The sequence below is a fragment of the Carlito syrichta genome, unplaced genomic scaffold (assembly GCF_000164805.1).
Source record: "Carlito syrichta isolate Samal-C Ts95f unplaced genomic scaffold, Tarsius_syrichta-2.0.1 Scaffold301783, whole genome shotgun sequence".
Classification (NCBI taxonomy): Eukaryota; Metazoa; Chordata; class Mammalia; order Primates; family Tarsiidae; genus Carlito; species Carlito syrichta.
In genome coordinates this window covers 114679-121049 of record NW_007245879.1, presented here as the reverse complement: position 1 = coordinate 121049, position 6371 = coordinate 114679, and positions in this window count along the sequence as shown.

Here is a 6371-nt window from a genome sequence, read left to right as displayed (position 1 = left end):
AAAAAGAACAAAATCATGAATTTCGCTGCAACCTGGATGGAACTAGAGTCTATAATACTGAGTGACCTCTCACAAAAACAAAAATCCGAATATCATACCTCAGTTTTTATTTGAAAGTAGAAGGACATCATTGAGCAGAATTCCCTGAGTTTTATTGTTTTCCCATGTGTTATTCTGTTTCTCTTTCCTATTGACCGTAGCAGTGTGTGTGGGGGGGAATAGAGCAAAGTGAGACACCTTCAAAAAATGATATTTAATTTTGGGCAGAAGCAAGTTATTTCCCTGTGTCAACAGCAATACAGGCTGAGTCTCCCTAATCCACATATCCAAAATCTTACATGATCCAAAATCTAAAAGTTGCTGAACACTGACATGACGCCACAAGTGTATTGCAACCTTTGAGTCGAAACACAGTATCACAGGTGAGATGGAGAGCTGACCACTGTGGGTTGTGTTGTTGTCTGATAGCAGACACAGGCGTTCTGGGGAAGCTTCCATGGGCTTAGTTACCCTGAACACATTATGGTTTCCCTTTATCCATGGCATGTCATCTTTTTTTATTGTTAAGTATTTATGTGTGAATGAGTGTAAGAAAATGATTGCTTTCGGTAGCATATGAATTCAGAATCAAGCATGGGTGGTGATGGCAACCACAGATTGTCCACATGGGTGCCTGAGATGGTGGCACCTTTGCTTTCTGTTGGCTCAATGTACAAAGACTTTGTTTCATGCACAACATTATTAAAAGATAATGTTTAAAATTGCCTTCAGGCTATGTGGATAAGGTATATGTGAAACACAAATGAATTTCCTATTTTGACTTTGGTCCCATCCCCAACATATCGCAATATGTTTATGCAAATATTCCCAAAGATGAACATTTTTGAAACCAGAAACACTTCTGCTCCCAAATATTTTTGACGAGGGATACTCAACCTCGACTATATCTGTAGAGCGGATTTAGCTTGCTGTTCTAACACACTGGATGGGCGGTGTAAGCGAATATGGCAAAAGTACACTTATACAATTAAGGTCTCACACAATTAAGGCATTCACACAATTAAGAGACTGCATTTATAAGCAGAATCCATGGTGAAATGCTGAAGAAAGTTGCATTTCTTACTCTGTCCTGCTGTCTAGCTGCTTTCAAATTCGCAAGGATTTATATATTCTCTTCATTGACCTCTACTTTTAACAAATGTGTTGTTTTGGTTGTGACTGACTTAGCTGATCTTCATTACTTCAAGGAAACAGCACAATGTGTGTGTGTGTGTGTGTGTGTGTGTGTGTGTATGTGTGTGTGTGAGATGTGTGTGTTTGTATTTGCCTGTGTAGTGAATAAATCACACTTAAGCAGTGCAAACTTTATTTTAAAAGTGAAAATTTAGATATATATGGGTTCAAAAGAAAAAATCTGCATTGATAGGATTGTTAAAAGATTTTTCAAATTTTCGAGGGCAAAGGGAGAAAGTTCTTAATATCTTAAGGAGTTCCATGTCATGTGCTGTTATATACTAAATTTAAAATAGATTTTGAGAAATAGCGTATTTAACAAATATTCATCTTAAAGAGCAATGAAACCCAAATCAACTAACCAGTCTACAAAGTTGGTGCTATAAATCTACCCAGTACTCATATTTTTGTTTGATAACCACAGACCAGTTTATAACTTGAATATCAGACTTATAGTCCAAAGTCTGTCACACATATTGTCGTGTTGTTCTCTTCATGTATCACTGCCCTGAATCCCCTCATAATTTGCCTGGTAGCAATTCATCTCCAGGGGCATTAAATTTCCAAAGCTGAATGTCTCAGACAGAGAAGATTTTCAGACTCTCTCTGCCATTCATTTATTATTCTTTAGTATTAATTTGAATCACCACCAATCCTGACACCTGTCATAAAGCACAGGCCTTTCAAGCTACAAAGATACTATGAATTTGTAACTGACACACATTGACTTGGAAAGAAGAGTCATTTATCATGTCTTTTAAAAAAGAATATATAATAAAAGGAAAAATCTGGTTGAGATTTCCTCTCAAGGCTGTAGAGTTTAAGGGGCTATGGTAGGGATTTTTGCTTCTACAATGAGTGATTGCAACCACTGCAAAAATGAACTGAAATAAATCTGCAGAAAATATTTCTGATAACTATGTGATAATTGGCAAACAAAACTAAATGAGTTTTACCTTGAACTACAGGAAATGTCCAAGATGATACATTAAAATACAGGGTCTATTTCACATCTTAAACTTTGGTAGGGATATTTTTGATGCCAGCTGGCCAGCAGTCACTATATGTAAAATGAGTGGCTCTACAGTATGGTTGATTAGAGTTGGCGAAAAAGCCTGGTTTTCTGTGGCCACACTAGCCATAAAGCTGTTACCAGGGAAGATTTAAGATATGCTAGGGATGTTTCGGTTTTTAAAACATGCACATTTAAAAAATATGCATTACAGTCTATACTATAATGAGAGAGTCTCACAGTTTTACAAAGGCAAAAATGGCAATTTTACTTATATATTTTTTCAATGTCATCCTACAACCTGAAAAACAAAAATACAATAACACAACGTTTACATAATTACCGTCTTCCTGACTCGCCTGCCTTTGGGTGCTTGGTTTGGTTATGGGCCCATCAATAACTTCTCTTAACTCTTTAGCAAGTGTTACTGACAATAAATAAGAAAAATAAATAAATAGCAACAAAAGCCATGTAACCAAATAGGAAAACATCTTCTTAATAGAAGACTAATTTTAATAAATTCAGAGAAAATATATTGTTACTATAAAAACAAACCCCCTGCAAAATAAAGAACAAAAGGTTTATACAATAGTTTTCTGAGTATTTTTTCTTTAACACATAAACATCTGCTGCTGACATTATATATTTATTCATTTATTCATTTTAATTTTAATGTTTATTTAATCGACACCATGCGTTAGGTATTATGCCAGGCAATGGAGACATAATTTTTTTTAAAAAAGCAAATTTCCCTTTAAGGAATTTACAACTCAGTTGCTTGTTAGACAAATTAGAAATGATAACACAATAGTATATATGATTGTGTGTTCACAACCCACACATGCATACACATATAAATATGATGGTTGAGAGTAAGATATTAGAAACATCTCAAAGTTAATGTCAAACACTTAAAAGAGCAAGGATACTGTTATTACTACTATGTAACTTTTACTGAATGTCTCAATGTAAAAAGATGAGAGAAATAAGATAGACATATCAAAATGGTAAAAAACAAATTAAAAAAATTTTTTTAATTCTATGACCTAAGAGAAAAGAGTGGATTGCTTTTATAAGACAAAGATCAGACAAATCATACAAATGGTATGAATGTTACTATACCACAAGACTGTCTTTGTATAACAATAAAAGGGTCAATTCATTCAGAAGTTACAGTAATGCCAAAGATGCATATACCTAATATGATAGACAAACTTTTGAACACAAAAATAATAGAACAGAAAGAAAGTTTACATAGCAATACCAAAGTGGGAAATTTTAATATATTTCTCTTCATTTGGAGAAGTCATGTTGGAAAACATAATACAGACACGCAATGTTTTATGGAATACAACTAACAGCTCAAATGTAATGGTCATGTATGGAATGTTCATATCTCAGATGGAAAATATGCATCCTACTCAAAGCCCATGTGATGCAATTAATACACTAGAACTTAAGCATGAAACTAATGTGAAAAGATGGCAACTAATCATATTCTGTGACCACAACCCAGTAAGATTTAAAAAAAAAAAACAAAAGGAATATTAAAATAATTGTATAGCTGAAAATTAAATTACATATGAACAATGTATTATTATAAAAGATATCATAATGGGATTTTTCAATAACTTAGAATTAAATGCCCAAAGCACTACATATCAAATATTACTGAACTTAGTGAAAGTAGTATTTAAAGAGACATTCATAACTTCAAATAAACAAATTAGAAAATAAGATAGTCATACATAAATAAGCTAGTATCCATTTAAAAGTGGAAAACATAGTACATTTACCTAAAAAAAAGCTAGAAGGATGGGAAAAGTGAAGCTACAAATAAATAATTAATAAAACAGGAAATGACATAATAGAGATGATAAATGATGCCCATAGATGGCGTCTTGAAAAGACTCGTTCAATGGATAAAACTATGGTTCGAGTATCAGGAAAAAGATAAAAGACATACACACAAATGCACACAATTTTAGAAGGTAAAGGAGAGAGATGCAAGTCTAATAAGATAACACAGATATATCATTTGGCAACTGTACCATGATAGTCGAATTGTTTGGTAAAGTGACTCAAGTTAAAAATCAAAGTTTGGGGATATATTATTATTATGATTATAAGTTTAGCTATAGACAAATTGGATTTTTATTCTGAATAAGGATTCCATTAAAAAGTAGTTAAATAAATATATAGAACTGAAAGTCACAACTGAGACAAGGATGGAGATGATAGAAGATACATGACAGGGTTAGACGATGTCTCTTCTCCTCTCTCTCCTCTCTCTTGCTCTTCTCCGTCTCTCTCTCTCTCTCTCTCTCTCTCTCTCTGTCTCTCTCTCTCATATGTCTACATTAGTGTATAAACAGTGATTGAAACTATTCATGTAAATGAAGCAACTCATAGAGTCATTTAGAGTGAGAAGAGAACCGGATCTAAAGATAGAACTGGGATGAATAATAGGCTTTAGAAGATGAGTGAGCAAAATCCCTGAAGCAGACTAAGAAGAGGAAAGCAGAAGAGCGGAGTGGACACCACTCAAGGGTGACACCATGGACCCAGACACAGAGGCGCTCCCAGAAAGGCTTGGCTGCGGGATGCGAGTCTTCTCTGAGCTCCAAAGAGCTAAGGACTGACGATGACCCATGAATTCGTGTCGCAGAAAGCAGGTGGTAAAGCAGGTGGTAATCCTGGGGAAATAAGGCTCTGGGTAGTGACAGAAATAAATGTCATGCTGTAAACAACTGACGGATGAATGGCAGTTAGCTGAGCAGAGCCAGCGAGTGTGGACGTCTCCTTCCAGACGGGTGGGCAGAGGCGATGCAGTTGCAGGGATAGACACGGGCTGCGAGAGGATTGCCTTGTGAAGTTGGTTGTGCCTGCTTTTGGCAAGAGGTGAGCATGTTGATATGCCAGTGGGTTTGGTGCAAGAAAGAGGGAGATGCTTAGGACACAGGAGTGAGAAAAACACTGGCCCGAGAAGCCAGAGTTTTGTCCCAACCAAGTTCACTAGCCACTCCAATCAGGACCCCCAGAATTCTCCTTTCTGGTTTCCACTCTTCTGGCCTCTGGTCCGTGACTGGCTAGTCAGTGCCGAGCCAGTCTTCCCAGAGCCTCTTCCAGAATTCATTTTTGTTATCAACATAACCCAGAAAGCTCTGAATTTCCTTCAGGTTACAACAGGCTATATAAACTGCTAGAGAAAAAGCATAACATAACCTTCCTTATGTCTCTGTCTTTTTTTTTCTAAATCTTTAGCCTTTATTTCATAGTCTTCCTGTTTAACGTCTGAAATCCTGAGAATCATCAGGATGTCAAAAATGTTCTTTTTCTCCTACAGATGAAGAGAAATGCTTCTCAAAAACTACACATGTGGGGCAGCCACTTTGCAAAATAGTTTGGCAGTTCCTCAAAAGCTTAAAGATATCCTTCGAATCAAAACAAGTCCTAAATGAAACTCAAGTTGAAACTCATCAGATCCAAAATATTCTTGAGCTGGTTCAAGCATCAACAAAGTGCTGTAGATGGTGCACTTGATGAAAACTTTTACTTCACTCAGAATATCAACACGTCCATTCAGAGCATCTGTGGCACTCTATAATGACATCTTTTCATCGTATCCTAGGATCGTGCACACCTTTAGGTTAATACTTTTTATGCATGACTCACAGGGAAAATTTGAGCCCTGCTGCTCTGGCAGATATTCGATGTTCACAGGTCACTGGGTACATTAATACATTAATAAATTATCCTTCAGGATGAATGTCAGCAAGCCACGTTTGAACAGGATAGATAAAAGATGAGACTATTATTAGAGGAATGGTTATGAGGAACTTTATTGCTTGAATACAATGATAAACATAAATCATGATATACACAATAATGTATATTATAGAATGATTCTGCAAATGTATGTCTTCTAAGGAAAAAAAATGATGGAAAAAACAATCCTTAAGTAAATTTTGTGCTCAAAAGTTAGTTTGTATTTTTATAATTCTGATTCTACACTTTTGCCACCTTTAAAAACACTTTCATGATATACCAGAAATTCATACATCTCAGTTGTGCCACGAGTACTTTCTAATTGTGCTAACTTTTTCATCATTGCTGAAACCCTTAT